Here is a 16,402-nt window from a genome sequence, read left to right as displayed (position 1 = left end):
GTTGGTTGCCAAAATGGCCTTTATTTCTTCCAATCCGGCTGTGGCATCATCTATCCACTCGAATTGTTCGGTGCGCCGAAGAAGGCGATAAAGGGGTAAAGCCTTTTCTCCTAAGCGGGAGATAAAGCGGCTTAGAGCCGCCGCGCATCCAGTTAACTTTTGGATTTGTTTGAGGTCTGTTGGTGTAGCCAACTGTGACAAAGCTCGGATTTTGGCCGGATTAGCTTCAATACCTCTACTGGAGACAATGAATCCCAGGAGCTTTCTGGCTGGTACGCCGAAAACACATTTTTCTAGATTGAGCTTGATGTCATATGTTTGGAGGTTGTCGAATGTGAGCCTCAAGTCGTCTATCGAAGAGTCGACGTGTTTGGTTTTGACGACCACATCGTCTACATATGCCTCTACTCTTTTGCCGATTTGTTTCTCCAGACATGTCTGAATCGTGCACTGATATGTTGTGCCAGCGTTTTTGAGCCCAAAAGGCATTGTGTTAAAACAGAAGGGGTCATATGGTGTGATGAACGCTGTTGCGGCTTGGTCGGACTCCGCCATCATGATTTGGTGGTAACCGTAGTATGCGTCGAGGAAACACAATGACTCGTGTCCTGCGGTAGCATCAATGATTTGATCGATGCATGGGAGGGGGAAGGGATCCTTTGGGAAAGCTTTATTGAGATCTTTAAAATCGACACAAAGGCGCCAGGATTTGTCCTTCCTTGGTACCATCACCAGGTTTGCTAGCCAGTCCAGATGTTTTATTTATCTGATGAATCCGGCCTCCAATAACTTGGCTAGTTCTTCTCCCATGGCCCGTCTCTTAGGTTCGGAGAAACGCCGAAGAGCTTGCTTGACCGGCTTGAATCCCTTTAGGATATTGAGGCTATGCTCGGCCAGCCTGCGCGGGATTCCTGACATGTCTGAGGGATGCCAGGCGAATATGTCCCAATTCTCGCGCAGGAATTCTCGTAGTGCGGCGTCCACAGTGGGGATTAATAGTGCCCCGATGGAGGCTGTTTTTGTAGGGTCCGTCGGGTGGACTTGGAATTTGACTATTTCATCCGCTGGTTTAAAAGATGTGGACTTGGATCTCTTGTCAACTATCACGTCGTCCCTGTCCACTGTGGAGCGTAGCGTGGTTAATTCCTCGGCCGAGAGGGCTTCGGATAATGGCTCGAGGGCCAATGCGGCTGTTTTGTTTTCGGCGCGGAGTGCTGTGTCCAGATCACTGGCGAGAGTGATGATTCCATTGGGCCCGGGAATTTTAAGCTTCATGTACCCGTAATGGGGTACGGCTTGGAAGATTGTAAATGCCTCCCGTCCTAAAAGAGCGTGATAGCCACTGCTGAACGGGGCCACTTGGAATGTAATTTCTTCAGACCTGTAATTGTCCGGCGTGCCGAATACCACATCTAGTGTGATTTTCCCAGCACAGCGTGCTTCCCGACTGGGGATAATTCCTCTAAAGGTTGTGCTACTTTGCTCGATGCGGTTCCAGTCTATTTCCATCTTTTGAAGAGTTTCCTCGTAGATGAGGTTTAGTCCGCTACCGCCGTCCATGAGTACTTTGGTGAGCCGAAAGCCGTCCACGATTGGACTGAGGACCAGTGCGGCTGGTGCTCGGGCTGTTTGGAATTTAGGTTCATCACTGGCATTGAAGGTAATAGCCATGTCACTCCATGGATTTATTACTGCTACGTGGCAGATTTCGGCCATGCTGCGGGGTGTTCGTTTGCGCCTATTATTTGATGCAAATGTCTCGAACACTGTTAACACCGTATTGTTATCGACGGGATGGTGCTCTGTGGTATTTGGGATAAGAAGATCCTCACCACTTTTGGCCACCTGCCAGAGTATCCAACATGCTCTAAGGCTGTGCGTTGGTATTATATCCGCTGTGCTATGAATTTTGCAGGGTCCGTTGAGCCATCCCTCCAGTATGGTTCCATGCCCTGTAAAGGGTTTTTGCTTTTTGGTAGTTTACTCGGGTGTATTGTGATAATGCACCCTTTTATTTCGGACTGGGTTTGTATTCAGGGCTGGATTATCCCAGAAGTTTGTTCCGGTTTTCCAGGCACTTTCCATCGCACAGTACTTTCATACTATGGATGCCAAGTCAGCGAAGCGTGTTATCTCACGGTGATTTATGGCGTTAAGGATTCCCTTGTCCGTGCAATTATTGCAGAAAAATGAGGTTGCGTCTTCCTCGCGACAGTCCTTAACCTTGTTCATCGCAAGGAGGAATCTGGCCCAATAGTGATGTACTATTTCCTGGGGCTCTTGCCTGATGTGAGAAAGATCGCTTATGTTTGTGTGGGTGGGTGGAATTGAATCCGAACCCTTACCCGATCTGGGATCCAGGGGCCGAGGAGTTTCCAATTTTGGAAGTTCCGGTTCCGGGGTGTTACCCGATAATCCTGGTCCGCTGCCTGACTCTAAGTTCAGGGATTGGATGTTGTCCTCCCGTGAAAGGGCGTCCGACTCAGAGAGCTCGGGAATCCGGACATAGTTGGTCCTCAAGATAGAGGAGAGGTTGCCGCATTGTTCCTCCACCACTGCGATATGATGGGTGACCGGTGGAGAATTAATCTCCCTTCGATCGGGTTTAAGCCCAATCTGACATAGTCCGTAGCGACTCCCATGGCGGCGATGCGATCCAAGATCTCGTTTAAGGAGGCGAGCTCCATTGGATCCATCTGTTCGGTGAGTGCCAATTTGACGTGGAGGCTGTTTTCCATGACCCGAGAAGTCATCGTTGGCGCGGCAGTCGAACAGGCGGTCATGATGAACCCACCTAGCCGGAGAGTTCGGCCGACGACCAAAGCTCCCCCAATAGTAGTACCGTCTTTAAAGACGAGGCGAAACATCCTTCCTTATGGCGACGACACAGAGGAACTCTTAATGAAAGCACCAATGTCGGTGTTAAAACTGGCGGATCTCGGGTAGGGGGTCCCGAACTGTGCGTCTAAGGCGGATGGTAACAGGAGGCAGGGGACACGATGTTTTACACAGGTTCGGGCCCTCTTGATGGAGGTAAAACCCTATGTCCTGCTTGATTAATATTCATGATATGGGTAGTACAAGAGTAGATCTACCATGAGATCAGAGAGGCTAAACCATAGAAGCTAGCCTATGGTATGATTGTATGTTGTCCTACGGACTAAAACCCTCTAGCACCGGAGGGGGCTAGGGTTACACAAGGTCGGTTACAAAGGAGGAAATATACATATGTGTATTGCCTAGCTTGCCTTCCACGCCAAGTAGAGTCCCATCCAGACACGAGACGAAGTCTTCAATCTTGTATCTTCATAGTCCAACAGTCCGGCCAAAGGATATAATCCGGCTGTCCGGAGACCCCCTAATCCAGGACTTCCTCAGTACCCGAGGTTGATGGCCACCTTCAACTTGTGCCACTTGTGCACCAGGCGAAGGTCCTCCGTCTCAAGGCGAGCGTCGACGTCAATAAGCTCTTCTCCGAGCCGGCGCAGTGCACCCATCACCTCCTGGAAAAGCTCGTGCTGTACGGCACCGTGATACATCTCCAACGTATCTATAATTTTTGATTGCTCCATGCTATATTGTGTACTGTTTTAGACATTATTGGGCTTTATTATCCACTTTTATATTATTTTTGGGACTAACCTATTAATCGGAGGCCCAACCCAGAATTGCTGTTTTTTGCCTGTTTTAGGGTTTCGAAGAAAAGGAATATCAAACGGAGTCCAAACGGAATGAAACCTTCGGAAACGTGATTTTCTCATCAGATAAGATCCAGGAGACTTGGACCCTCCGTCAAGAAAGCCATGAGGTGGTCACGAGGGTGGAGGGCGCCCCCCTAGGGTGCGCCCCCCTGCCTCGTGGGCCGCTCGAAGCTCCACCGACGTACTTCTTCCTCCCATATATATCCACGTATCCCCAAACGATCAGAAGAGGAGCCAAAAACCTAATTCCACCACCGCAACTTTCTGTATCCACGAGATCCCATCTTGGGGCCTGTTCCGGAGCTCCGCCGGAGGGGGCATCGATCACGGAGGGCTTCTACATCATCATCCAAGCCCCTCCAATGAAGTGTGAGTAGTTTACTTCAGACCTATGGGTCCATAGCTAGTACCTAGATGGATTCTTCTCTCTTTTTTGATCTCAATACAATGTTCTCCCCCTCTCTTGTGGAGATCTATTCGATGTAATCTTCTTTTTGCGGTGTGTTTGTTGAGACCGATGAATTGTGGGTTTATGATCCAGTCTATCTATGAATAATATTTGAATCTTCTCTGAATTCTTTTATGTATGATTGGTTATCTTTGCAAGTCTCTTCGAATTATCAGTTTGGTTTGGCCTACTAGATTGGTTGTTCTTGCCATGGGAGAAGTGCTTAGCTTTGGGTTCAATCTTGCGGTGTCCTTTCCTAGTGACAGAAGGGGCAGCAAGGCACGTATTGTATTGTTTCCATCGAGGATAACAAGATGGTTTTTTTATCATATTGCATGAAACTATCCCTCTACATCATGTCATCTTGCTTAAGGCGTTACTCTGTTTTTAACTTAATACTCTAGATGCATGCTGGATAGCGGTCGATGAGTGGAGTAATAGTAGTAGATGCAGAATCGTTTCGGTCTACTTGTCTCGGACGTGATGCCTATATACATGATCATACCTAGATATTCTCATAACCATGCTCAATTCTTTCAATTGCTCAACAGTAATTTGTTCACCCACTGTAGAATACTTATGCTCTTGAGAGAAGCCACTAGTGAAACCTATGGCCCCGGGTCTCTTTCTCATCATATCAATCTCCATCACTTTATTATTGCTTTGGTTTTACTTTGCTTTTACTTTTTTACTTTGCATCTCTATATCAAAAATACCAAAAATATTATTTATCATCTCTATCAGATCTCACTTTCGTAAGTGACCGTGAAGGGATTGACAACCCCTAAGCGCGTTGGTTGCGTTGAGCTATTGTTTTTCTGTAGGTACGAGAGACTCGAGCATAGCCTCCTACTGGATTGATACCTTGGTTCTCAAAAACTGAGGGAAATACTTACGCTACTTTGTTGCATCATCCCTTCCTCTTCGGGAAATCCAACGCAGTGCTCAAGAGGTAGCAAGAAGGATTTTTGGCGCCGTTGCCGGGGAGTCTGCGCAAAATTCAACATACCAAGTACCCATCACAATCCCTATCTCCCGCATTACATTATTTGCCATTTGCCTCTCATTTTCCTCTCGCCCACTTCACCCTTGCGGTTTTATTCACCCTCTTTCTCTATTTGCCTCTTTTTGCCCGTTTGCTTCTTGTTTGCTCGTGTGTTGGATTGCTTGTTTGTCGCGACGGCTCAAGATAATACTAAATTGTGTGACTTCACCAATACCAACAATAATGATTTCCTTAGCACTCCGATTGCTCCTCTTACCGATGCTGAATCTTGTGAAATTAATACTGCCTTGTTGAATCTTGTCATGAAAGATCCGTTCTCTGGCCTTCCTAGTGAAGATGCCACTACCCATCTTAATAGCTTCATTGATTTGTGTGACATGCAAAAGAAGAAAGATGTCGATAATGATATTGTTAAATTGAAGCTATTTCCTTTTTCGCTTAGAGATCGTGCTAAAGCTTGGTTTTCATCTTTGCCTAAAAATAGTATTGATTCTTGGAACAAGTGCAAAGATGCTTTTATCTCTAAGTATTTTCCACCCGCTAAGATCATCTCTCTTAGAAACGATATTATGAATTTTAAACAACTTGATCATGAACATGTTGCACAAGCTTGGGAGAGAATGAAATTAATGATACGTAATTGCCCTACTCATGGTTCAAATTTCTGGATGATTGTTCAGAATTTTTATGACAGATTGAATTTTGCTTCTAGAAATCTTTTAGGTTCGGCCGCGGGAGGCACTTTTATGAAAATCACTTTAGGAGAAGCTACTAAACTCCTACATAATATTAATATTCTCAATGGCATACTGAAAGATCTACTAAAAAGGTGCATGCGATAGAAGAAATTAATGTTTTGAGTGGAAAGATGGATGAACTTATGAAATTATTTGCTAATAAGAGTGTTTCTTCTGATCCTAATGATGTGCCCTTGTCTACTTTGATTGAGAATAATAGTGAATCTATGGATGTGAATTTTGTTGGTAGGAACAATTTTGGTTACAACGCGTATAGAGGAAACTTCAACCCTAGGCCTTATCCTAGTAATCCCTCTAATAATTATGGTAATTCCTACAACAATTCTTATGGAAATTATAATAAGATGCCCTCTTATTTTGAATCTAATATTAAAGAATGTAGTTCTTCGCAAAAGAATTTTAGTGCTATGATTGAAGAAAAATTGCTTAAGATTGATGATTTGGCTAGGAACGTTGATAGAATTGCTCTCGAAGTTGATTCTTTGAAACTTAGATCTATTCCACCTAAGCATGATATCAATGAGTCTCTCAAAGCCATGATAATTTCCATTGACAAGTGCAAAGAAAGAACCGCTAGGATGCGTGCTAAGAAAGATGCCTTTATAAAAGCATGTTCTTGAAGGAAATATGCCCTAGAGACAATAATAAAGTTATTATTTATTTCCTTATATCATGATAAATGTTTATTATTCATGCTAGAATTGTATTAACCAGAAACATAATACATGTGTGAATACATAGACAAACAGAGTGTCACTAGTATGCCTCTACTTGACTAGCTCATTGATCGAAGATGGTTATGTTTCCTAACCATAGACATGAGTTGTCATTTGATTAACGGGATCACATCTGTCGGTGTACTTGAGTAGGGGTACCCTAGTACCCCGAACTCGTGCACGGGCAGTCGCAGCATTCCCGCGGCGAGGCTTGCCGGGTGACCGCCAAGAACCTCCGCGGCTACTTTGAAGACCATTCAAGAACAAAGTACTCAAGCTAAGACCCCGGCAAGAGGAGCTTGCCGGGAAGAAGGCAAGACCCCGGCAAGAGGAGCTTGCCGGGAAGGCCATCAGAAGCGTGCCAAGGCCCCGACAAGAGGCGCTTGCCGGGAAGGCCATCCAGGGCATCCCAAGGAACTTGCCGCGGCGCGCTACGCGCCCCGACAAGGCCCGGTGAGCGACAAGCTCTCGGAAGCGACAAGTCGACGGCCGCGGCAAGCCCCCACTCCACGCCCGCGCTCCAGCACATCCACCCACGTGTCGCTCCGGGGCCCCTCCCGAGCGCACGTGGCAGGAGGCTGTGCAGCTAGGGGCGTGCGGTGGCACGCAGGCGCTGACAAGACAACCATCGTGGCAAGACAGTGGCGTCCCTAGCGGTCCCTTCCAGTGCTGTCTAGGCGACACAGACGGACATTTAATGCCCTTGTCCCCTACCGTCAGGGTTAGGTATGATAACACTGTAGCAGCTAGCTGTGCCTACTACAGCACCTAGCTTTGCCTATCCACGGCACCCTTTCCATTTTTGCCCTTGGCCCCCGTTGCTCTATGTCGGTAACCCCTTGAGTATAAAAGGAGGCCCGTGTGCAACGTAGGGGGGGGGGTCGGCCATTTTGAGAGCCTCGGGGTTGAGCTATTCCACACACTCACGCTCGGTCTCGCTCCCGAGCTAGAAATCAATACCAATCCACAAAGCAGGAGTAGGGTTTTACGCATTCGTGCGGCCCGAACGTGGGTAAATCGCTCGCGTGCTTCGCCTCGATTTGCCCCTCGCACGACCAGCCGCCCGCGTGCTTCGCCTCGACCTGCTCTTTGCGCGACCTCCCCCCCCCCCCCCCCCCCCGCCGAACCAAAATGGACCCGGTCCGCCGGTCCCATAGGTGCCCGTGGATCAGAAACCCCGGCATCTCTGGCGCCCGTGTGCTTCGCCTCAATCTGCTCTTTGCGCGACCTCCGCCCCCCGCCGAACCAAAAGGGACCCGGTCTGCCGGTCCCATAGGTGCCCATGGATCAGAAACCCCGGCATCTCTGGCGCACCAGGTAGGGGGCGTCGAAGTTGTGTGAATCAGATCCCGTGTTCTCGCGGGCTAGATCTTCATCTTCTTCAGCGATCTTCATCATCTTCATCAACATGCCGCCGAAGAAGAAAGTTTCGGAGGCAGCTGCTCCTTCCGCGCCGAGCCACCCACCGCCGGAGCAAATGGATGGTGGGGAAGGCGCCGGCGGAAGGGCACGCATCGACGAGGGAACTCACGGTGCTGCCAGGTCCCAGGGCAAGGCTGCGCTGCCCATCGGCGGCGTGGCCGGCTCCCACAACGACCGGGCGCACTCCAAGACCTCGGCGTCCGTGCATGCACCGCGCCCATCTCAGGAGGCGCGGGACCGGCAGCGCCATGGTACTCACGGTACCATGCACTCGCTGGATCAAGATCGAGCTGGTGGATCTCGGAGCGCCCAAGACCACCATGCACGTCACACACCCAGGATAGATAAGTTGCCAAAGCCTGAGCAACCAGATCTCTAATTTTTGAGTTATCTCCCCTGGACGGCCGCACTTTGTGTGGAAAACCTGTGCGCGGAGGAGCCAACTCGTAGCTGGCTACGCCCTTGCGTTGTTTTGAGCTCGCTCAACAACATTAGGTGAGATGCGGCTAGTTGCTACACTAGCCGCGCCCTTGCATTGTTTTGAGCCTGCTCAACAGCGTAAGTTAGCTGCGGCTAGTTGCTTAACTAGCCGCGCCCTTATTTTGCTTCGAGCCCCGCTCAGCAACTTAAGTGAGCTGCAGCTAGCTGCGACGAGGTTTCTTGCCGGTAGCGGCACCGCCAGCAGCCTGCTGATGTTCCGCACTCAGCGCTCGCGGCCCTGGTGCCTGCGCCGGCAAGTTCCCTAGAAGCGTGGGGTAAAAACACACAAAGTTGACGCCGAAGTGGGAAGGCCCTTACCGGGTGAAACGAGTCACTGGGCCCGGCGCTGTCCGCCTTGAGACCGAAGATGGCATCCGAGTGAGCAACTCCTGGAACATCGAGCATCTTCGTAAGTTTTACCCGTAAGGCGCGGTTGTCGGAACCCGTTCCGGCAACCACCTCTCGTACAAAGTCTTGCCGCTGTTGCATGTAATCCTTTGTACGAGGCTGGGCGCAGATCCCATGCACAAGTAAAGCTCGCGTGCTGCGCACATTTTGTCGATTTTATGCTTTCTATTTTCGGGCATATGTGATCTGACATTTGTGCAGCACCTACTCCAGGGTAAGCGATAACGAGCCGCAAGGCTCTATATCTTTATTTTCTCTTCTTTCTTTTCTTCCTTCTTCCTAGGAAAGAAAGGATCCCTCGCCCACAAGTTTGCCGGGGGGAAGGGAGAAGAAAAGGGTATGGACCAGGCGTCGTTCAAGAATTTCGTCTTGCCGGGAAGCAAACGACAGAAAAGCTAAGTTGCCAAAGTTTGAGCACCCAAATTTTTTAAAATTTCAAGTTATCTCCCTTGAACGACTGCACTTTGTATGGGAAACTTGTGCGCGGAGGAGCCAACTTGTAGCTGGCTGCGCCCTTGCGTTGTTTCGAGCTCGCTCAACAACATTAGGTGAGCTGCGGCTAGTTGCTACACTAGCCGCGCCCTTGCATTGTTTTGAGCCTGCTCAACAACGTAAGTTAGCTGCGGCTAGTTGCTTAACTAGCCGCGCCCTTACTTTGCTTCGAGCCCCGCTCAGCAACTTAAGTGAGCTGCAGCTGGCTGCGACAAGGTTTCTTGCCGGTAGCGGCACCGCCAGTTCCGCGCTCAGCGCTCGCGGCCCGGGTGCCTGCACCGGCAAGTTCCCTAAAAGCGTAGGGTAAAAACATAGAAAGGGAGCAGTCAAGTAAAGGGAATAACATTGCAATGGCTACCCAAGATAAAGTTATATTACAAAATAGCTTGTCGCAGCTCTAATAAATGTTTTCTATGACATAGCTAGCAGCGACAAGTAAAGAAGGAAGCAGGCGGCCTAGTCGACGCGGTCGCCCTCAACCCTCTTGATCCCGCTCACCTTGTCCACAATGGGTGCGACAAGGGCCTTGAGCTCTTCCTGATCGATATCAGGCGGCAAGGATCTGAGGACGTTGTGGAGGCGGAGGCCTGGATTGCGGAAGGCCACCTTCATCAACACCTTCTGCAGGGCTCCCGCACAGATCTCGCGCGACTCGTTGGCCAGCTGCTTCGGGATCTCATCCCGGAGCCGCTGGAGCGCCGTCACCACGCCTTGGAAGAACATAGTGAGCTTGGCGCTAGGTTGGAGGTTCTCATCCGAGGAGTACCCGAAGTCCTCCACCCCCAGTTGCGCCAGCTCCTTGTCGATGTCCCCGGCAGCGTTCACGAGGCTCTCCGTCCAGTGCTCCACCGTGTCCCTAAAGGCGTTTTGGGTGGTGGCAGCACTCTCCAGCAACGCCTTGTCGGCATCGATCTCCTTCTTCAGGGCCGCCTCCCGCTCCTTGGCGCCGTCCAGCACCTTGGTCAAAGCGACCAGCCTTGACTCGAGGGCGGCGTTGGAGTCCTTGGCGGCGCTGAGCTCTTCGCCATATGCTTTGCGGTCAGCCTCCAGGTGCACCACCTTCATCTCCAGCACCTTTTTGGCGGCCTCGGCAGCGGCGGCAGCGTCCTCCGCTTGCTTGAGGGCTCCGCCCAGCTTCTCCTCGCGCGCGGCAAGCTCCTCCTCGTGAGCGTCGAGGTTGACCTTCCGCTGCGCCTGCTCGCCCTCTTCCGCAGCTAGCTTCACGGCGGCAAGTCGCTGCAGCTCATCGGCTTTGGCCTTCTCGAGGAGAAAGGCCTTCCGCGCCTCGGCGAGCTGCTCCCGCTCCACTGCCAAGGATCGGACGGCTTCCCGGTGGAAACCCGCGAGCTCTTTTGCGCGCTTCTCAATGTCTGCTCCCGCCTTCGCGACAAGCGCCTCGCGGGACTCCAGCTTGGCTTGTCGCGCGCGGTAGAGCGACATCAACCTGCGCAGAAGCTGCTCCTCCTCGGGCTCGTCGCTGCTACTGCTTGGCGCGTCGACCAGCTTCAACCCCGCGGAGGCAAGCACTTCCCCGTCGAAGACCTCGCCCTCGACCGGCGCCCTGGAGCTTGACGCCCAGGGGAGGTTGATGAAGACGCCTTCGCCGGCCTTCAAGTAAACGCCCGGCTGGGGCTCCTCGGTGCTTGGTGATGCGGCCTCGGTGGACGGGTAGGCGGACGGTGCAGCGCCTGGCGCTCCTGCGACCTCTGGGCCGTCAGTACGATCGCTAGATCCCTCGCCAGCCGCCGCGGCGCCAGCCTTGGCGGCCTCGGCACCGGCGGCGTCGCCACCACCGGCTACGTCCTCGGCGGCGACCTTGGTCTCCATCCGCTCTGTAGCGGATGGGTCTGATGGCCGGCAAAGGGGGGAAGAGTCAAACAAGATCCAACCAAAAACTCAAGAAGATCAGAAGAAGAAGAACCCAAGGGAAGTTTTGAAGCAAGAAGATTACCTGCGCTGGGCTCGGTGGCCATGGTCTCTGCCGCTGGGGGGATGCTGGTGCCGTCCCTTGGCGGAGAGCTTCCCCTTGCCGGAGAACCACCCCCTGCCGGAGAATCTCTTGCCGGAGAATTTTCCCTGGGCGGCGTAGTCGAAGCAGATGGCATGCCGGGGGCTGTCTCCGGACGCTCCTGGTGAGGCTGCTCTGCTCCTACGCAAGGCAACAAGCAGATATCAGCAAAGACAAGTACCCATGCGCGCCTCACCGCGGCAAATAGTTCACACACTTACGCTGGTGGCTGCCATGGAGGAAAGTCGCCAGGTCCGGCAATGTTGTCTCGGGCGCGCCACCTGTTGTCGCAGTGGGCGCGTCCTCGATGATGACCACCGGGGCTTTAGCTCTCTTTGCCGCTCTCTGGGCCAGAGTCCTAAAAAGGAGCAGGTTCAGGGAAAAGCAATTGAGAAACAAGAACAACAGCAAAAACCGAAGAAATGCAAGTGCAGCAAGAGAAGCTTACTCTTCTTCATCCTCCTCGTCGGAGCTCAGCGCGGAGAAATCGAAGCCCGGCGCGCTCCCAGAGCGAGGAGGCGGAGGAGAAGCTTCCCTTGGCCGCTTAGCGGGAGCAGTGGTGGCGGTCTGAGAAGACCCCGCTCCGGCTGTCGGCGCGGCACGGGAAGCGGCAGGGACCGAAGCGATGGTCCGGCTGGACCCCGCTCCAGTTGCCGTCGTGGCATGAGGCGCTCCCACGGCAACGGTGTTTGCCGTGGTCGAGCGCGTCACGCGGCGTGGCGACTGTAGACCCACTTGCCGCTCCGCCTCATCGCCAACCTTGCGGAGACTCCTTTTGGGCGGCGTTGGGGGCTCTGCTTTTGGTGGGCTGTCCGGAGGCAAAGAGGAAGAGGAGTCGATTTGCCGCGAGCTGCCCGTATCTTTGGCAGGCTCGCCCGGCTCGGCGTCTTGCCCGGCAAGCCCCTCCTTGCCGGCAGGCTCCCCTTGCTCGCCACAGCTCGCCACTTCTGCCGCGTCTGCTTTCGCGGTGGTGAACCCAAACTCGCCCACGGCTGCGGCTGCCGCAGCCTCCTCTAGCCTGGTGGCGATGCGCGCCATCTCCGCGTCAGTGGTGTCGCGGGTGAGGCCGTCCTTCTCGTCGGGGCGGATTGCCACCTCCACCAAGTTGTCGAAGAAGTGCTGCACGACCTCGTCGGCAGGCTCCTGCCAAGTTGGCACAATCCCGTGCGAGTCGCATTCCGGCATCATTGCACGGACGCGGTCGAGCGCGGAGTTGTTGCATAAAGGTACGACGCCCCCCGGCAACCTGAACACCTCGGGATGCTGGGGGTCATACCTGAACAGCTCCTGCAGCATCGCATGGAGCTCCAGAACTATGAAGTTGTAGTTGAGGCCCGGCCGCAGCCTCATAATGTCTGCCGCGTTCTTGAACTCCCAAGTTGGCCTTCCCCGCTCTTGCAGGGGGGCGATGCGGCGGCGGAGGAAGTCTGCGCCAACCGCGCCGACAGTGAGCCCGGCATTCCGGAGGCGCAGGATCCTGGTGACGGCGATCCCCAGCCTGTCGTCCTCCGGGGCCAGGTCGCTCCAGTCATCGCCGCGTGCCACCGGGGTTTGGCGCCGGGCGGTGAAAGGCTGCGGACTCTCCTCGACAATCCAGCACCAATCAGCCCTCCACTCCTCCCACTTGCCGCAGAACTCTCCCTCCAGGTAGGTCTCCTTGCCGGTCCTCGAGATCCAGGTGATCCCACCGGATAGAGGCTCTCCTCTCTCTACTCGAGGAGTGAAGAAATGGCGGAAGAGGGCTATGTTGGGAAGAACTCCGACAAAGTTTTCGCAGAGATGCGCGAAAACTGCCATCGTCAGAATGGCGTTGGGGGTGAAGTCGAGGAGATGGAATCCATAGGTGTTCATGATGTTGCAGAAGAAATCAGAGAAGGGTGGGCAGAGCCCGCAATAGAAGAACAACGCGAAGAAGGCATACCCATTTGGGGCAGTCTTACAGGCGGCGGCGGGGAGAACCCTTGTGTGCGGATGCGCGCGCGTCTCTGCCGACCAAAACAGAGAATAGTCCGCCCTCAGCTCCTTCGCGCCGAGCCTGGGGGGGGGGGAAACGGCCCGCGTCTTCCGCAGCGCCGCGAGCCGCTGTGCCTCGATCGTCTTCACGGTCCTCCCCCTGTCGGCTTTCGGAGCCATGGCGGAAGCAGTGGAGGGGGTCGACGGTGTTGGTGGTGCTGGCGGCGGGGAGAGGGCGGAGTGCTGCTCTCTCTCTCTCTCTGCTTTGGGGAGGCGAGAGGGCGGCGAAGATTTCTGAGATTGGGAACGGCAACGGGCGAGTGGCCCAACTGCCCCTGTTTCCCCTGCTTATAAAGGGGGAAGGGGGCAGACGTTCCGCAATTCAAGAGAAGGAACCCCCACGACCTCTCCCACGACGCCGCATTCAATGTGTGCCGTTCGGGGGGAGGGCGCGGTGGATGCGGAGGAAGATTTGGCATAACCTAGGCCGCGCGTGCCCGTGCACTGTTTTGGGCCTGGCCCAACAGCGCTCGGCACCGTGACTGGCCCAGGCCCGGGGGCTCCTGTCGGTGTACTAGAGTAGGGGTACCCTAGTACCCCGAACTCGTGCACGGGCAGTCGCAGCATTCCCGCGGGGAGGCTTGCCGGGTGACCGCCAAGACCCTCCGCGGCTACTTTGAAGACCATTCAAGAACAAAGTACTCAAGCTAAGACCCCGGCAAGAGGAGCTTGCCGGGAAGAAGGCAAGACCCCGGCAAGAGGAGCTTGCCGGGAAGGCCATCAGAAGCGTCCCAAGGCCCCGGCAAGAGGCGCTTGCCGGGAAGGCCATCCAGGGCATCCCAAGGAACTTGTCGCGGCGCGCTACGCGCCCCGACAAGGCCCGGTGAGCGACAAGCTCTCGGAAGCGACAAGTCGACGGCCGCGGCAAGGCGCTTGCCGCGGCAAGCCCCCACTCCACGCCCGCGCTCCAGCACATCCACCCACGTGTCGCTCCGGGGCCCCTCCCGAGCGCACGTGGCAGGAGGCTGTGCAGCTAGGGGCGTGCGGTGGCACGCAGGCACTGACAAGACAACCATCGTGGCAAGACGGTGGCGTCCCTAGCAGTCCCTTTCGGTGCTGTCTAGGCGACACAGACGGACATTTAATGCCCTTGTCCCCTGCCGTCAGGGTTAGGTATGATAACACTGTAGCAGCTAGTTGTGCCTACTACAGCACCTAGCTGTGCCTATCCACGGCACCCTTTCCATTTTTGCCCTTGGCCCCCGTTGCTCTATGTCGGTAACCCCTTGAGTATAAAAGGAGGCCCGTGTGCAACGTAGGGGGGGGGGTCGGCCATTTTGAGAGCCTCGGGGTTGAGCTATTCCACACACTCACGCTCGGTCTCGCTCCCGAGCTAGAAATCAATACCAATCCACAAAGCAGGAGTAGGGTTTTACGCATCCGTGCGGCCCGAACCTGGGTAAATCGCTCGCGTGCTTCGCCTCGATTTGCCCCTCGCACGACTAGCCGCCCGCGTGCTTCGCCTCGATCTGCTCTTTGCGCGACCTCCGCCCCCCGCCGAACCAAAAGGGACCCGGTCCGCCGGTCCCATAGGTGCCCGTGGATCAGAAACCCCGGCATCTCTAGCGCCCGCGTGCTTCACCTCGATCTGCTCTTTGCGCGACCTCCGCCCCCGCCGAACCAAAAGGGACCCGGTCCGCCGGTCCCATAGGTGCCCGTGGATCAGAAACTCCGGCAACATCATTAGGAGAATGATGTGATTGACTTGACCCATTCCATTAGCTTAGCACTTGATCGTTTAGTTTGTTGCTATTGCTTTCTTCATAACTTATACATGTTCCTATGACTATGAGATTATGCAACTCCCGTTTACCGGAGGAACACTTTGTGTGCCACCAAACGTCACAACGTAACTAGGTGATTATAAAGGTGCTCTACAGGTGTCTCCGAAGGTACTTGTTGGGTTGGCGTATTTCGAGATTAGGATTTGTCACTCCGATTTTCGGAGAGGTATCTCTGGGCCCACTCGGTAATGCACATCACTTAAGCCTTGCAAGCATTGCAACTAATGAGTTAGTTGCGGAATGATGTATTACGGAACGAGTAAAGAGACTTGCCGGTAACGAGATTGTACTAGGTATTGGAATACCGACGATCGAATCTCGGGCAAGTAACATACCGATGACAAAGGGAACAACGTATGTTATTATGCGGTTTGACCGATAAAGATCTTCGTAGAATATGTAGGAACCAATATGAGCATCCAGGTTCCGCTATTGGTTATTGACTGGAGACGTGTCTCGGTCATGTTTACATAGTTCTCGAACCCGTAGGGTCCGCACGCTTAAAGTTCAGTGACGATCGTAATTAGGGTTTTTTGTGTTTTGATGTACCGAAGGTTGTTCGGAGTCCCGGATGTGATCACGAACATGACGAGGAGTCTCGAAATGGTCGAGACATAAAGATTGATATATTGGAAGCCTATATTTGGATATCGGAATCATTCCGGGTGAAATCGGGATTTTACCAGAATACCGGGGGGTTACCGGAACCCGCCTGGGGGTTAATGGGCCTACATGGGCCCTAAGGGAGAAGAGGAGGGCCGGCCAAGGCAGGCCGCATGCCCCCTCCCCCCTAGTCCGAATAGGACAAGGAAGGAGGGGGGCGGTGCCCCCCTTTCCTGTTTCCCCTTCCCCTTTCCTTCTCCAACAAGGCAAGTGGGGGGAGTCCTACTACCCGTGGGAGTAGGACTCCTCCAGGCGCACCCCTAGGGGCCGACCGCACCTCCCCCCTCCCTCCTTTATATATGGGGGCAGGGGGGCACCCCATGACACACAAGTTGATCTTCGTGATCGTTCCTTAACCGTGTGAGGTGCCCCCTTCCACCATATTCCACCTCGGTCATATCGTAGCGGTGCTTAGGCGAAGCCCTGCGTCGGTATAACATCATCACCGTCATCACGCCGGTGTGCTGATGAAACTCTCCCTCAACACTCGGCTGGATCGGAGC

This window comes from Triticum urartu, chromosome 4A (assembly GCF_056163025.1).
Source record: "Triticum urartu cultivar PI428250 chromosome 4A, HENAU_Tu73, whole genome shotgun sequence".
NCBI classification, from domain to species: domain Eukaryota; kingdom Viridiplantae; phylum Streptophyta; class Magnoliopsida; order Poales; family Poaceae; genus Triticum; species Triticum urartu.
Note: the sequence above shows the minus strand (reverse complement) of the source record.